This window comes from Coturnix japonica, chromosome 7 (assembly GCF_054131305.1).
Source record: "Coturnix japonica strain WE chromosome 7, WE-NBRP24, whole genome shotgun sequence".
Classification (NCBI taxonomy): Eukaryota; Metazoa; Chordata; class Aves; order Galliformes; family Phasianidae; genus Coturnix; species Coturnix japonica.
In genome coordinates this window covers 27,639,815-27,657,687 of record NC_140669.1, presented here as the reverse complement: position 1 = coordinate 27,657,687, position 17,873 = coordinate 27,639,815, and the positions used below count along the sequence as shown (strand labels likewise).

Genomic DNA, 17,873 nt, shown 5'->3' with positions numbered 1-17,873 from the left:
TTGCTTAAAACATATACACGTATTTATATCACTACAAACACATCAACGTTCCATCAGCGATTCATCAATCTCCCCTGACAATTTTTGCTTAGTTTGTAATCTCTTTTCCACTCCCAGATTTGTGCATTTCAATTGTTTGTTTTCAGGAGGATTTACTGCCACGGAGGGTGGATTTCATTTTAATGCCACTTGGGTCACATGTAGCCCAGAATAGATGGAACATCTTGTGCCCTGGCTTTCCACCAATACAAATGTAGGCCTTGCATCTGCCATCCCCTCCTAACCTCTGAAAACATCTGCTCCAGTCCTCCTGATTTCTCTCACTCCCGATGCCCAGCTCTTTTATAATGCTAAAATGATAGAATAATGGTAACTGATGTAGCAAAATATAAAGACGTTTCGCCAGCTTTATGCCAAGAGCAAAACTCTGCAGTCAGCAGTTTTGCCTGCTGCAGTCACTTTGTGCTACTCCAATAGTACAAAGAGGTCACAGACAATAAGAAAATCAAGCCTGCTATGGCTGGATGACGGCAAAAATTTGGAAGGCATTACTGAATTTTCTATTATACAGATACTCTGTGGCATGCAATAAGCTCCTGCACATACTAAAGTATTCAAAAATGCCCAACTTCTCTTAGCTCTCCCTGTCTACGTTCCCTCTCCAGACAATAGAACACAAGAATTTCCTCTGGGAGGGCCAGAGACAGGTTTTAGCTGAAATCACCCCGAGGACTCTGAATCTTATGTACCCTCTTAAAGTCAAGGAGAAGAAATCAAGAAAGAGGTGTCTTTTCAAAAGCTGCTATTGAGAACGATGCCTCCCACCTCCCCTTCTAAACCAAAAAATGATGGGAACCATCTTATGCAAGGTTTGTCACTATCAGATACAGGTAAACAACATTAAACTCCGCACTGTCACTAGCAACAACACAATTCCTGTTGAACTTTCCTTGGTTTCCTGAGTTCCTTCTGTTGTTAGACACTGTAAGCCCAACATTTTTCTGCATCGGTCTTGCCAGTAATGGATACAAATCCTGCTGTACTCACATGCAAATATGTGCAAATAGCAGTTTAAGGTATGCTGCGATGGGCTGACCAAAAGGCTGATGCCTATTGATTTCAATGCCGCTTGGAACAAATTGCACTCTGCAGGTTCGGGGAATTCACTTTTTCCTTTGTATTTCAGCTTTTTCTTCTGTAAAATGTCAGTACTAATTACTACAATCACATCATTTTCTACACCCTAACACAGGAGACAAGAACCTTGGCAATTTCTACTGCAATACTATTGAAAAGGGTATTAGTATAACTGAATGAAAGCAGTACCATTTAAGTGTCATTTAAGTGTTTAGACAAGAATAGTTTTGCTTGATGCATATCTAATTTTTGACATCATAGCCTCATTAATAGAACTTCATTTTATTAACAAACAGCATAGAAATGGCCATAAATAACATTTGTATCTCATCCAGAACCACAAATCACTGAAGACCAGAAAGATATGCCTAGAAAGCAGCCAGAAGTGTTTCTGTATACGTGGCCTAAGAATCTGCAGATGGGTACTGCTAGAGAGGGGAAAAACAGTCAAAAGACTTCACGTGTGGCATCACACAGCTTTTAGAAATTATGCTGGGACTTTATTTAGCTATATTGTACAGGCAGTTCTGAGAACATAAAGGTCTCCATTTTAAGGAGAAAAGATGAGGGTCAGAAAGGTAAGTCGAAAATAAGAAGTGCATGCAGTGGGTGACCCAGTTATCCATAACCTATCTACTGCTAGTGCGGATATGACGCAGTACCCTGTCAGTTTCACAGGAGGGAAACACATCCTGGTAGTCAAATGCTACAGGTATATTTGAGATTAATTATAGAACAGAATAAAATCAAAGAACATCCCAAGTTGGAAGGGACCCACACAGAGTCAAGCCCATCTCCTGGCTCTGCAAGCCCTGTATCTGAGAGCACTGTCCAAAACGCTCCCTGAGCTCCAGCTTGGGGCTGTACCCACTACCCTGGGTACCTTCTCCATCTTCACAGGTCTCTTTTGGATGCTCCCTGACAGTTTTATGTCCTTCACACGTTGTGGTACCCAAAACTCTGCATGCAGAAACCCATGATTCTCCTGCTGACAGGAGTGTGATCAGAGACTCTCCTGGAACCACTCAAGTTCAGCATTAAAATCAGTAAGTCAAGCTACGACTTACAAGGCAATAAAATCATTCCTTGGCAAACTGCCCCTGCTGCAAGCAGAAAATCATGTAAGTAATGAGTGTCAGTCCCAGTTCCCAAATTTGCTTCCTTCCCAAAGGTGCAACACTCCCAGACACCATGGTATCAAAACAGCATGATTACAGGATGTTGTTATAATGACAGCCATTATCCAAAGTGAATAGCGAGTCTCAAAGCACTCTTTTTGCCAACCCAACAAGCATTCCCATTGGTTTGCTTTGGATATGCCTGCAGGTCAGCTATTTCACTGAGCTCAGAAAAAATAATTCTATATAGAACTAGACGTTTTGCAAGTACTGTAACCAGTAAGAGGAAGGGATAAACAAAAAACAACAAAAAAAGAGGATCAGAGTAATAAACAATCCTGCTCCAGCTGAAATTCAGCATTGCTGCTGAGGGAGTTTGCAAACACCATGTTCAAGTTCAAAGCATGAGATTAATTTCATGGGCTTCACGCTTTTTTTCCAAACACGATTGGTAACCATTTGAGAGTAGCTTATCCCTTGACCACACAGAGATCATATTACTGCCTCCTAGCTGACAGGAAGCACTTCAAACGTCAAAGATTTCTTTACCTCTACATACTTTAAGAAATTGCTGCAAAGTTCCCAGCCTGATGAATGCAGGGCGCACCTCCCTGCTCACTCCACACCAGCCTACAAGGTTAGAGACAAAGCAATTAAGCATGAGCATCATCTTGTCTTACTCACCATTTTGCTCCCCAAAAAAACCTGTCATTTCTAAAAGCAACAGAATTATATAGCAATAAGCAATCAGAACCAAGTTACTAGAAAACCAGAGCAAAACCTATGGTTGCAAATCGGCTTTTAAGAATTTTCTTCGCAACTCACAAATCTGCTAGAATAGTTGTCTTAAAATACTAAAGGTTCAGCTTGAGAGGATATTGTAGGTCCATGTGTCATTTTAAAAGCTACTTAACACTTATTTTAAAACTGCTTAAAAAAAATGGGAAGTATGGCAATCTTCTTAACTGTTCTGTGACACAGTAAAACAAACATGAAGTGAAAAGTTAGTTGGAACAACCAGCAGTGCTTGCATTTTAATATGTCTGAAAAAATGGAAAGCTGTCCAAAGCTTGGATTAGTGCTCAGACTGAAACCTAATGGGTCTTTAATCCTCTATCACTGCAGAAAGCAGGAAAATTACAGATTGGAAATGACAGTCTTTCAAATGACTTCCAGGAGTGTGGAAACTTCTCAAAAATCCATTGAAGGGATGTGCCAGAAAGTCTATCAGCTTTGTCAGTCATTTGCCTCTCCTATTTTGTTTTAAGGAATCCTCGCATCATATAAGCACTGGAAAATTCTTTTGACTGCAGGATATTCAGTTCACAAACTCTCAGTTATCAATACTTAGTGAGAGCTGTATCCCAAGAGAAGTTACGATTTGCTATCAACATCACAGCACATCTGCACCTCATTCTTTTCCTGCATATTTGTATACCAAACTTTTAATTTCAAAGTGTTTTCTTTGCATTTTGGAATTAGGTTTTCGCTTAATATTTCTTGAAAGCCTCCATACTTAACCTGCCTTTGAAAATAAGGCTTATTTTGGTTCTTGTCAAGTTCTCTGGGCTTTTACCCGATTTTAAGTGCAGACAGTGCTTTAGTCAGCTACAAATACCCTGGAGCAAATTTATTGCATCTTGATCAGCTCAAAGCATCTAATTGATGTATGGAGCTCTTTGACACATTCTTTATTCTGTTCCTGTACTCGTTTAATTATACTAAAAATAATTAACTTCTTATGGGAAAACAAAAGCAGAAAAAAGAACTGATATTGTGCATCTTTCCTCTCTTTCCTCATGAAGAAATTTTGTATGAGTTCAGCACTAATTGTAAATCCTTCCTTAAGTTCAATGCCAACACAATGTCACACAAGCAAAGCTGCTATTCTACAGGACAACAAATTCTTTTCCTAAACGTTCATGTTCCAGAATAACTATTATAAACCATGCAAGCATTCAGTAGAAGAGGAATCCCTTGCTGACATTAAGCTGCACAACACCAAATATAATCCATAAGATAAACACATATGTCCAACTATAAGCTCTACAGCAGTTCAGGCCTACATGGAAAAGACTGACAGTCAGTATTATATAGTTAGCATGCCTTAATTAATACCAGCAAGACTAGAGTCATTAGTGTAAGCTAAGTAAGGCCTTACTAAAAATCAGGCATTCCAAATAAAACATTAGCAGCTATTTTTTGTGGTAACAATTCTGTTCTGGCTACAGTGACGAGTTATTACCAAAGGCCAAAATTAAATGCTTTTTTGCTCTTTTATACGTTGGCCACTGGCTGAATCTCCTGCAAAAACAACAATTGCAGCCATTTTTTTATTATACTTTGTGAAAACTAATACTGTTGCTGGTTAAGCAGGAATAAATCTTAATGGCTACTTTTCCATCTCTTAAAATAATGGAACATCAACCACAAAACATCTAAAAGTGGAATTCCAACTATTGCCTCCTGATAATAATCATGTATCTTTTTCATAGCGGCCCAGACAGATCCGTAACATCATCATTATCCTCAGTAGCAAAGCTTGCTTTCGGAACGTCTATTAGTGTAAGTACTGAAAGCTCAGACTTCGTTTAGATTGTTCAGATGAGGCCACCTTTATTCACAGTTCCTCACTGAAAACTCAGTATCCTACCTTGGTTTTTATGTTTGACTTGTGAATATTTCAAGTTACATACATAATTCAGTTCCATTAGTACCTTAGTTTGCATTTACGACCATGTTCTCCTATATCCATGACCGTAAAGTATGTATCCTAAGTGGAAGGTGAAAGATGGTATTTGAATATTAACATCAGATAGGAAAAATATCTGATCACAAAAAGTCCACATCTAGCATAAAATAAATGCTTAACATCGATGGATTAAAGAGTGCTGGCTTTTTCAATGTATGATTTCAAGGAGCCCCTTCCATTAACAGCTGCTTCTTTTACAGGGATCAATTTCCACTCGGCAAAGACCAACACAGATCTTCTGATTTCAAGACTCAATACTATTTCAGCAGGTGTTTTGCCTATTTAAGATTAAAATGTGTGTCAAAACATAGCAGATACCATGGGAAATTATATTCGGGCTGAAAGAATGATTAAGCATCTTTTCACTAGTCTTATGAGAGGCTCAAAGCTCTGTGTTTCACTTGCATTCACTCACATTTAACTCACATTTGTAGTCATAAAGAAAAATATGTCTTAACTTTGAAATAACATTAGGATGACCTTTTAATCTTTTAGCTAAACCTTTAAATAAGTATAAAGGGCAGAAATGGGAATGTTTCCTACAGAAAGAATCAGAAAACAGTCTTGGTGAGTGGCTGCTTCACATCCAGCAACAAAATCTCCTCACCTCCTCTGCACATACAAGCCTGACACAAAAATTATCAGCATATGGACTACACAAGACCTCATCCACAGCTTGAAACCATCAGTGCCATGATAAGAAGCAATGTAACTTCCTAGATTACACAGCAGAGTGATTATCCCTAAAGCAGATCAATAACATCAATGCTCTGAGCGCTAGAATAAATAAAACCTCATGCTGGTAACAGGCTAATGGTGTTTCAAACTGCTCACACTGCTGATAATAATTTGATACAAGTTAGGAATTGCAAGGCTCTTTTCTTGTCATTACAGGTAAACTAGAGGTCTCCGCTGAGGAAAAAAACAACACAGAAAAGAAAATAATAATAAGGAATTTAGTGGTGCAAAGTGTGATCCTGATTGTAGCACAGGGACAGCCCAATGTGTCACTATGCAACTCTGAGACCAACAGCAGCAGACTCAGGTGCGCTCCTCTGATTTAAGGGAAGATTTCACATTTAAGCTTGTGGTCATTTCTAGTTTCCTTGCAAGATAACAAAAGGCAGGATTTGACTGCAACAGAAAAACCTGGTTCTGTAGCTTGATGATCTTCAACACTTAACAGCACAAGAAAACCTATAAATACATGATACGCATCAAGGTTGGGCAAAGATGTCCTAAACCACTCACTGGAGGTAAAACTATCCATTACCAAACTACCAAGCAAAAAAAAAATGCACTATAGGTGTATCCGATAGAGGCAGTGAAAGGCCTCTTTTAACACAGTATGCTATCATTAAAATCATGGTTCAGATTTGCTCTGCTGTTTGAAAAGTCTCCTAACAAATACACTTAAAATGTAACTTTTCATACAATTAAGAGCTAATGTGTCATTTAGATCTGAATTCCTGTATGTTTTCCAACAGCTGGAAACTGTTTCTGGCAGCAGTGTTTTAACAGAGATGCATGCTATAAATAAGATAAGTGGAGTAAAAATGATTATTTTACAGGTAAATATAATTTTTTATCATTTCAGTGATTACTGGATTCAAGGTGACTCCATCATGTGCTGAATCCAGGGTAGTTCAGGAATAAAATTTAATCATAGAAAGTCTTCCCAAAGAAGCTAAACATAATCATGTTGTGCTAAGATGGAAGTAGTCGCTTGTAGAAACCTCCCTTGGTTCAGCCCTCACACTCCTCAGCAGAGGTTTTCCCCCTAACACACACACAGACACAAAGCTCTCCCTGTTGTCTGGGTTTCTTCTTCCCCTGTCTGTGTCACTCTGCCTTGCTGATGCATCAGCTGCATCTGTACACACATGTAGTTACCTACACACACATGCTCACCCTCTCACACATTCTCCCATTTACTGACGGAATTTTCCAAAGGCACAATGGAGATATCACACTCAGCTTTCACTCAGTGTTTTATCCACAGAAATTAGTTGCCTGACTTTGGCACAGCTTTGCTTCTCACCAGCAAAGACTTTGACAAACCTCTGTACTCTGCCCGAGCGGACATGCATGTCACAGTATGGTCTTTACATGTTGCTGACAGGTATGTTATGTAAAGTATGTCTGCAGTGAGCACTGAGAACTTGTTCAACATAAAAATCACCATCTCCCTCTTTTGCACACAGAAAGCCCTACTAAACTCTGTATTTCAATTCATGTTTTAGGTTACACTTGCCTTTTTTCCTAATTTAATTAAATTAAATTACCTTCTAATTCAAAGTAAATAGATGGCCAAAATAAGATTTAATATTACTTAAGATGGCTCCTAGTAAAACTCACTTTGAAGTAGAAAAGTTTAACAAGAGTAGCAAGTCTCCTAAGCTGTCATACTCCATAAATAAAGGAAACAAGACTAATTAACATTCTACCCTATTTCCAGGGGAGAGAAATGCCTTGTTGTGATTCAGTTCTCCTAATCTGTGTAAACAAACACAAAATGCTAATACTTATCCATCTTAGCATATAGCCTTTTTTTTTTCCTTCCATGACAAAACATTGTGGGATTTTGTTTTCAACACCATCTATACTCGCAGACCAAACCAACAGACCCAGTGCCAGGAGCATGGGAAGGCTGGAGCTCACCTGTGGCCAAAGAAGATAGTTTCCATACCTACTTATTCCACAAAGACAAGCCAGATGTAGAAGCCTTTCACCATTATTTCATTATCATTTCTAAGTAACAGCTTGTTCTTTAAATATAGAACACCCAAGTACCTTCTAGCAAACTCCAATTCGTACTGTTTAATGTCACTAAGGCTTTGTAGATACTAGGAAGCAATATATCAAAACTGCTGATCTGACCTTTGGAGTCTTTCTTGGGATTGCACTCATATTTGACTCCAACAGCAATTTTATTTTGTTTGTGATTTTATTTGATAACAGAAGGTTAGGCAAATGCAAACAGCCAGAGCAACAGTCGTTTGCTCACATAAAGACACGAGTGTTGAACGTCCCAGGTATATTTTAGGCATCTTCCTAATATCAACTTGCACTTTGGCTCTCACTTGTTTAAATTTCCACTTCTGCAAAACATGACTGGAGCTGCTTTGCAGCTATATTTTGCTCAGGTAGAAAAAAGCAAAAGCCAGCACTAAAAATCTACACAAGTACACTCTAAGTCTTCTCAGTTACGCGAGTTATTGCTTTGCAGTTAGAGAAATCTCAGCAACTTTTAAGCACAAGTTCTGATTCTATCTACAGCAGAGCCTGCGAACTTGTGGCAACCTCCAAGAAATATAGACCCGTGTATTTCAGTGTCATCTGCAACTGCAGATGCAAATGGAAACTGATGAATGTCAGCAGTGACAGAAGAACTTAAGGTGCGATGAATGAACTGGACACAGATCAATAAACCAAGTATGTTCATTAGCCAAGGTATTTGCTTCAAATGTGTCAGAAGAATGAAACGTTATTGGTTATTAATCAACAAAATTGCTAATCAATTCTAAGCTGTTATTTGTCTAAATAGGATGTATTTTAAAACATTGTATCTTGCTCTGCTTCCTACTAAAACAGGTCGTTGTGTTCCCCCAGATAGTGAATCAAAACTTATCCCCTGATCTCGTGGAGTACTGAATGACCTGGACACGTATATACTGCTGGTCAGAAACAGGTTCATGTTCTCTGACATTCTAACTTATTGTGGCTAACACAAAATAGGGCCTTGTGAAGGGGAGGGGAAATAAGACTTAAAAAAACAAACAAAAAAAAACCAAAAACAACAGCACAGATGAAGACTTACAGAACCCTTGTCATAACAATTTCTTCCAAAGCATTCAAGGCTATACAGGAAACTTAAGAAAGGGCAAATACAGACTGAAGTGCTCCTGACAGTGAAAACGTATGCTAAACAGCAAGAGTTATTTTTGACCATGAAACATGGCAGTCTCTGAATCAATCTTCCAAAGGGAGAGCTTGGTGACCTCTTCAGCTTGCGGCCTGGTACCTAAGCAAATAAAATGGGGCACGCTAAATTTCCCAGCCTCTGGGGTTTACATTAATTGCACAGACACACACCGGCAGGATCTACTTTGCATGACAGAAAGACTCTCTCTTGATTTGCTTGATCATGCTAAGATGCATCTGAAACTAACAGCATTACCTTATTCACTTGACAAGATTTTTTTTTTCCCCCTTTTTCTTAGCATTTCAATTAGAGGGAAAAAATATATTCCCAATTGCTGTACAACACATATAAAGACTGCCTAATAAAAGGCATTTATATTTACCAAAAAAAAAAAAACCCAAAAAAAAAAACGGGGGGGTGGGGTGGGGAACCCTAAGAAAGCCACAAGTAAGGCAGCATGCATCACTCTATAATTAATCTTTCTATCCCCATCACAAAAGACACATCTTCTACACAAATCTCATCTAAGCTGTCTTGTCTGCTCCTAGCTGTGAGACGGAATGCATCTGCAGTAAAAGCAGTATTAAAAGCATCATTTAAAAGATTTCCTACTGTTCCTTTCTTCTTCTACTTTACTTCAGATATTATTATTATTATTATGGTTTCCAGCTGTACCTAAGAGATGTGGAATCAAAAGCACAGATTTTAAAACCATGTAAATCTTAAAGAGATTAGGGTTTGTTTTCTTTAAAAGCTTGTGAATCCTGGCTGTTATTGCCAGGAGAGTTATTGCTTGAGGATGGAGCCGATGCTGAGAGCAAAAGGCCCAGCTGCATGGAAACCTGCAAAGCCTACATGTCCACTGCCAGGCAGCGCCAGTCCCAGCTGCACGGCAAAGCAGCCCTTCAGTTAATAAATGAAGCAGTGAAATTATGAGAACAGGGAGAAAGGCCCCTAGGGACATTAATTTTCCAGTGCTCTGAGAGGCATTTTAGTTTGCACGTCATGAGAGAGCACTCTTCCTGCACTGCACACAACACCAATGCAGCTCTAAAACAGCTCCAGTAGTCAAGTGCATCTCTCTTGCATTTATATCAGCACAAACATAGAGCTAAATTTCATCCAATTTTAAAACTTAATTCATAATTCCTTCTTTTTCTCTTCCTGTCTCGTTCATTTAAAGCAGAAAAGGGTGCCTAATACAGCCATTACCTCTTCACTGCTGACTTTGTAGATACAAACTCACAGTGATTTTGTAGGAGTAATCACGGGTGAATATGTTTCAAGTGCCTATGTTTGGGATCAACACAGCATATAAATCAAAAATTGTTATGTACAGCTTGTAAGTTGCTTATCCAAAAAGTACTCTGAGTTTTAGACAATTCAGGCCCCACTATTTATTTAACAGGATCTACACATCTACACAGACCTGTGAACTTAGCTGTGAATTGTCAAGTGCGCTAGGGCTCAGTGATACCAGTGATGCAGAGATGACAATGCAGTGAGGATGACACGTATCACAGACCATTACCAAACTGCTGAGGTGTTTGACATGTGATAGGATTCCCCTGAAGGGAAAAAATAACGCAAACCAGCCTGATACTGCACAAAATAATCCAGGGTGCTTTCTCCTTAGAAATCTGCAGGATGGTGTGTGGGCAACTCCAAAGAAGGTTAAAACACAGTAACAGAAGAAACTTCTGGATTAGAAAAGTTGCTTCTTTGCAGAGGTGGAAATTGAGCACTGAATTCTGATTTCACATTTGTACAGCTTCTTCACCCTTTCATTACATTAATCGTGGCTCATACTGGAAAAACACTTCTTTACTGATTTCTGTGCAGATTTCTATTTTAATAATCATTGGATTATGCCACAGTTACTCAATTTCTCTTCCAGCGCAAAACCATTCTGTTATGCATGTTCAAACGAAACGTGGCGAACTTCAGCTCCTCAGACTATACTGAATCTTCTTATTATTACATACCATCAAGCCTCTTGCTTGCTAAGATGCCTTTCTCCATGCTGTATGAACATCCGTAGCTCTAACTGCTGTCTGATTGAGCTGCACAACACTCTACAGTACACAAAACAGATAGAAACCCATACTGAAAAGTGACCTTGCCTGATCAGATAAGGGGATTTGTGAATTATATCCACAGCTTAAATAGCTTTAATGAATACTTTTTTTTTTTCCTTAAAAGAAAAGATCGTAGTAACAGTTTTAGATCAAATTTGCCTTAGGACTGAACACCACTGAAATTATGTTGAAATGAAACAGGCTGAAAGAAATGTGGCATTTTCTGGTTCACCTGTTATGCATTCCCAATTTTCTGTCCAACATATGTGACGAATTAGTACTCACTTGCATGCAGAAGTCATTTCAGATCAAGTAAGTGATGGGAAAACTGGAGACACAAGGCGAGGTTCCCGTTCACAATCTACAATTTGAAACCAAAGCAAAGAGTTAATTTGCTATTTATTTGTCATTCCTACTAGTTGTCATTTCTGCCTCACTTCTTCAGCAATGAGAAGTAGATTCACTCTGCTGATACTGTGAGGTTTTTCAAGTTCCTGACTTCTCCCTTTGACGTGCAGCTGTCTGACCAGGTAGGCAGTTCTGCTGGGCTCAACTGAACTTCAGAGTCCTCCGCATCACTTTGAAAAGTCTTCATACTATGGATGCAATTGAGTGGTTTGGTTCCCACCATCTCTTCTAGTTCTGACTGCCTTCTTCTTTGCTATTTTGTATTAACTTTATTCCTTGCACTATGCATTTCTCTATCACATCTTCACATTAAAAGCTCAGCACTCCTACATACAAGAAAAGTGCAATTCCAACTTTCCAGGCAATTACCTTCTAGCTCAACAAGACACTGTTTTCCTGAACTGTATTATAATGACTGTCAGCAATGGATCAATGATAATACAAATAGTATTTCTGCTTTCAGCTTTCTGCAGATGACTTCTGGAATGGGTCTACAGACCAGAGTAATTGGTGGCAGAGCACTGAGGACGTGGCAAGGAATCATGAGAGCTTTTCTCGTCAATACCTACTTGAACAGTTATTTTCAATCAAATGACAGCCACCCATGAATGTGCATGATTTACTGAGAGCATGATAATGTAGCTGTAACAAATGTCCCAATAATATAGACAACCAACATAAGCAGATCTTTGTGGCCTGGTGATTTACAAAGCAAGTTGTTGTCAGCACCAGTATATTCATGCTGGTTTTGCCATGCTAAGGTGACATAGCATGCAGTGGTTGGATGGACAATAAAATGCCCTGTGCTGCATGGAGGTTTGCAAGCTACAGCCTGCAGTCACTGTGGAAATGAGAAGCTTTGATGAGGGGAGGGTCATGTCAGCTTCAGCGCATATACAAAAATTATGAATAGCCCAAATTGCCTAACGTGTTTGTTTAAACTCCAGTAAGGGATCAGATCAGATTGGACTGCCAGAGGCTGTTAAGTGCTGTAGCTTTGAATCTGACCATGAAAGACAGACAGGAACATCAGCAGAAGCAAAACAATCGAACACACAGAGAATCCGTCATAGATACAAACAGGAGCAAACAGCACATCCTTTACAGACAGAAACCATCTCAAGTGACGCTTGCTTTCTAAAACTGCTAGCAAAATATTAGATTTCCGTCAAGATTGTGAGCTCAATCTGCTTCAAATGTTTTAAATTAGCTTATTTCTACACTTCATTTTTAAATAGCATCATAATATTCACCCACAGAAAAATCAACTCCTGTTGGTTAAGGTTTCCTCATCAGGCATAGACTCCCTCTTACAAAGTAGTAAAGATGACAGTAAGAGTACAACTGATATCCCAGGACACATCATCTAGGACTTCCAAAATGGCTTTTCTCCTCAAAATTTAACACAATAAGCATGGTATTCCCTGCATGTTGTATAACATGCTGCTGCTAATGACTCTGACGAGATAAGGTGGAACGGGAGATGGATAGCAATGAAGAGCACGGGCAGCTGCTATTCCACTGTCTGTACAGGTAAACCTCACCACCTGCAATCCATTAACACATAAGTTTTAACATAACATTCAGAAGGAAATAATGATCTTGAGAATCGCCTGCCTTGCTCTGCTACTGGCAGGATTGCCAAAGACAGAAATTGAATGGGAGGGAAACGAGAGAAAAATAATTGATGGTAATTCCACTTTCCCTACTACTTCATTTCTTAAATTGGCTTCTCACAAACAATATAATCCACACAGTCTGCCAGGGAAGATCTCTGCGCAAGCAGAAGGACCGAGCAGATCTGGGAGAGAGCGCAAGGTTTTTGTGAAGCCCTTTACCTTGTGTTTGTCTTTTACTTTTTGTCAAAAAAATTCATCCAGTTCTTTTACCTCCTTCTCATTCCCTTGGCAGCTTACATCAGCTCACATTAGTTTCATAGCTTTTTGTTCTTCGCATTATATTTTGGGCATTGCCATCAGTTTTTACACAGCACCACACAGTTATCAGTGGGGAAAAAAAACTAAAACTTCAGTCATCCCAACAGCCTGGGAGCTGTGCTACAGAAGCAGAGACAGAGCTCACTCACAGCTTCACGAGCTCAAAATGGGGGGAACACCTACACATATCACTTGTACAAACACCACTAACTTGACACATGAGTCAAGACACACTACTGTGCTTTTGTCCTCAACATTTTTTCATCTGATGCGGTATGCATTCTATAAAATCACACGTGGGATAAAGTGTTCAAAAATAACAAAATAACTACAGTGCAATTCATCTGCTTTAGTGCCTCTTTCAAGTAAAACAAAACCAAAAAGAAGAGATAGAACTGTTGGACTTTGTGGCAGGGGGTTAGCATGAGGCAGCAGTGGTCTGACTGTAGGCACTGCCCACCCCAACCTTCAGTCAGCTCCATCAGTTCACATTTTATGCCCAAGCATTGCCCCACAATAAGACAGCTAATAACACATTTCCTTGCCTGAACAGAGATTTCAGAAGAGTGCACCTGTTCATGAGGTCTAAAATAAATCCCAATCCTTGAAATTATTTGCTGGGAGGCATAGGCAGAGCTTGATTTGACCATGTAATGGGGACACGGATCAACTCAGCCAAGATCTATTTTTATGGATTACTCAGTTACTGAGTGGTGAATCAAAGATTGGACCAAACTGCGAGCTTTTCTGCCCTTTCCTCCTTCTGTTCCACAAAGATACCCAGACTAGCTTCCACCTTGTACCTTCGTGTGAAGGGGGCTTAATGCATGCCGCTTTGGTTTTGTAGGTAATTCAATTGCATGATCTGGTTTTTACTGCCCCTTCATTTGATTCCACTATTTCCTGCTGCTTGCAACAGTTCTTGAAGTGCGTGTGAAGGATAAAAATAAAAATGAATCAATCTGGTGTACACAATCCTCATTTAACAACCTCATGTCTCAGAAAAGTGGGAAGCTAAAAAGATGTTCAGACCCAGGGCAAACAGAAACATTGCCCAGTTAAACTCAGCTGTTCTCAGGGCTCTAAAAACTCTGTGGCCTCTAGCTGGAATTTCAAAAAAAAAAAAAGTTTTTTGACATTATGAATTAGACTGGCCAAAAAATAAATCAACCAAAGAACTCAAGCACAAGTCAAACTTCAGGCAAAAGTAGCCCCATGACAATTAAAGAGGACGTATTAGATAAAAACCTTATATTCACTTTTTGATCCTGAGATTCAGAAAATCAATACACAAAACGCAACACCATATACAGCTTTAGTGCTAACAGGTCTTCTATTTACAAGCCAATACATTGCCTCTAACACCTCTGTTGTGGCAGGAGGCAGTGCCAGCCAGTGCTGCACCATGAATAACCACCTTCAGTGAACAACGACCAAAGATTAGATTCACCTCAATATTTTCTCCCTCCCTTGTTAGTCTCTCATCTTTATGTGTTCCTGGGGCTTCTGCTGCTATGTACAATTCATGCCTAACGGGGAACGCAAAACATTCCTTCCCACCTGTACTAATGTAAGCAAATACAGTGGTGCTTCCAACTCACAAGCTGCTATGAGTACCACCAAGAGATTTTTTACAATCTTCCATTAGTGAGAACTATTTAAACACTCACTTGAAACAAATAATTGCTATCATTATGAATGCACTTGCAGGGACACCTTGCAGCAGACCCTGCTAAAACGGAACAGAGAGGATGTTGTGGCCCCAGTACAATGGCAAGTATCACAAGTTCTTCATCACTGTATTACCAGAGAGCATCACACATTCAAACCTTATTTCAGCCATCGGAAATGAAAGTCACAGTTCAGATCTCTGTCTGATGAAAGAAGAATACTTCCTCTGCAGATCTGGTGCAATTACTGTAATTGAAGTCCAAACCTTCCATTCACAAAAAAGGAAATAGTATTACACATTAACTACCAAAAGCTAACACAATGGGCATAGAAGCATATTACCAAATCATTTTCTTAAATGTCTCATAACTAGATTGCACTGTAGCAAATAAGTTATAACATCCATATTATTTTGTATTTATTTTGCCAGTGTACTTTGACATCTCTCGACTTGGCAACAGACCAAAAGCAAGACCATTTTTAATTAACATACTAATAGAACACTGCTACTTCTTAGAAACAGGGGCCTCAAGGTTATCTTTTCCCTTATTTTCCCAATTTTCTCCCTTCTTCTATTTCTTCCAACAATCATATTTTCGTGTCTAACTTGCATTTATTAGGAACAGAAAGATCATCAAAATCTCAGCTTTGTCAACAAGATTAGAATATTAATGACCCTGTTGGTATCTTCTTTATATAATTAAAAGTTATAAGAAAAAAGATTATTAAAACTTGGACATATAACTACTAACTGCTAACGTAAGCTTTTCCATCTTTCACTAAACACCAGGGTTCTGCTACAAATGTAAGGCAAACAACATTACAATACTTTCAATATTTGCAGTTAAAGTAAATGCAAAATAAATAAAAAATTCAAGGGCCTCCGCTTGCTCCAATAGTTGTTACCGTAACCTTTACGAAAGAATACAAAAGTAAAGAAAGAGAACTATACTTCAGCCATCATGTTCTTCCATGTTATTAAATGCATAGTTAGTTTCCAGATGTTCCTAAAAGAAACACAAGTAACATGTAGGCAATAAATTCAGTTCGATTCTACCTTTAGCAAGGTGAACCCATACACTTTCTATCTACATGTGGAAGACATCTCCAGGCCAAATCTGAAGGTGGACAAGCTAACACACTGCCTAAAAGCTGAAAAACACTTTTATTTTTCCCCTAAATCTTTAATACTCATCATGAGCTGCTTGGAACAGCACCATTAGCAGTTACTCTGCAGAGTAGAAGTCTACAGCAGACCGCGTTTTCCACCCCCATCACAACTTGTCCATCCTTACGATTTGTAACAGTTCAAGCTGCATCTACAACAGGAGGATTCCTCTTCTCCCCTAAATTCACCCCATTAGTAGAAGAGCTAAGAGTCAAGAAATCCAATGTCTAAACGGATTTTTGACTTCGCACTGATCCATACATGTATTCACAGCCTCTGTACGTGATGCAAAGATTATCCAGACTCCTCCCTGGGCAGCTCTCAGCCACACACACACACACACACACTAGAAGTAGCAGCAGCATTTTACCCACAATGAGCTAAGGATATAAATAAGTCAAGGACAAGAGTAGTCTTTTCAACAACTATTTTTGGAAGGAAATGGATCATCTTTCGGACACTAAAACATTCTTTGATCTGAGCCACAAAAAGAAACCTTAAAAGCTACAGTAGGTGGGGAAGTATTGTTCAGAGCTTAAAACTGATTATACTAATCAATACAAAGTCTAATGGAAGTGATTGTGTGTTCTTGCCTCACCCATCAGAGGCAGCAATTTGTGCCACCCTGACTTGATGTCCTGACATCACAGGAGGACACACGGAGGACAGGAGAACTCCAGCTGCACCCTCCTTAGGAGACCACATAGCACAGATTCAGCTATATTGTGCTTCTCTAACATAATTTCAGGTCTAAATTCTGTTCTATATCATTTATAGATCTGGCATTTATGTAGAGGGTTTGGGGCCCATAAAGTTTCAAATAAAGGTAGTGATTTTCTTACAGGAACACAATTAGGTAACATTATTAAATAATAACATTTACTGTTTTTAAGTGAAGTTTTGCTGCAAGGAAAAAAACATTTTCCATCTTTAAGAAGTTTTCTAATTGCTTCAGTTGCCTACATTACCTTTTGACAAGATAATTGTTAACAAGACACGAGTAAGAAAAAAGCAAGGAATCTGGCAGCCAGTGCATTCTTTACCAAATTAAATCAATGTCTCTCTTAAGCTTGGTTTGTCTAGAAGAAAACAACAGGAAATTAAGGAGGATCCAGTTCATTTTTGCTAGACTCCATAGAGAAATTCTTAATTATTTGGAGAGGGATGAGTAATCTGCCCTGATCAAAAGATCATAAGCATTTGTATGCTGCTGTTTTGATTACTGAAGTCCATATATTAGCAATAGTAATAATGAACATAGAGGCAATTCAGATCTATTCTGAACTGACTATAAAATTCCCTGAACAAATGTAAAACCATTTGGAAACACAATCTGCTTTTATTTTCCCATCTCCTAATTAATATCATCTATTCACTTTACTGAAAAATCAAGTTTTAGCTCTATATTAACAGTTGAAATAAACAATTAAAGTGGTACGTTTCCCTGCAAGAAACCAGAAGTTGGAAAAATTGAAGCACCTACTGTTTGTTTTGGGGGTGATTTTTTGTCTTATCTTCTCAATCTTTGCTCAAAACTTCTCAACACTTATATGTTCACTAGATGAAATAAATGTGCCCTTAGAGCGGGATGGCAATGCAGCCCTCCTGTTCAAGCCAGCCTTAACAACTTAAGCAAACAGTATTCAAGAGACATAAGAGGAGAGGAGGTCGGTCATAGG

General features: G+C 38.9%; 1 protein-coding gene across 1 annotated transcript in view; it reads right to left on the bottom strand.

The window, feature by feature from the left end:
* The window catches only part of ZNF804A (zinc finger protein 804A), a 312,097-nt gene that overhangs the window by 205,280 nt on the left and 88,944 nt on the right, over window positions 1-17,873 (bottom strand). The window contains exon 2 of the mRNA XM_085553584.1: window positions 11,296-11,371. The gene's annotated coding sequence lies outside the window, so the exon portion shown is untranslated. The remainder of the gene's footprint in view (window positions 1-11,295; window positions 11,372-17,873) is intronic.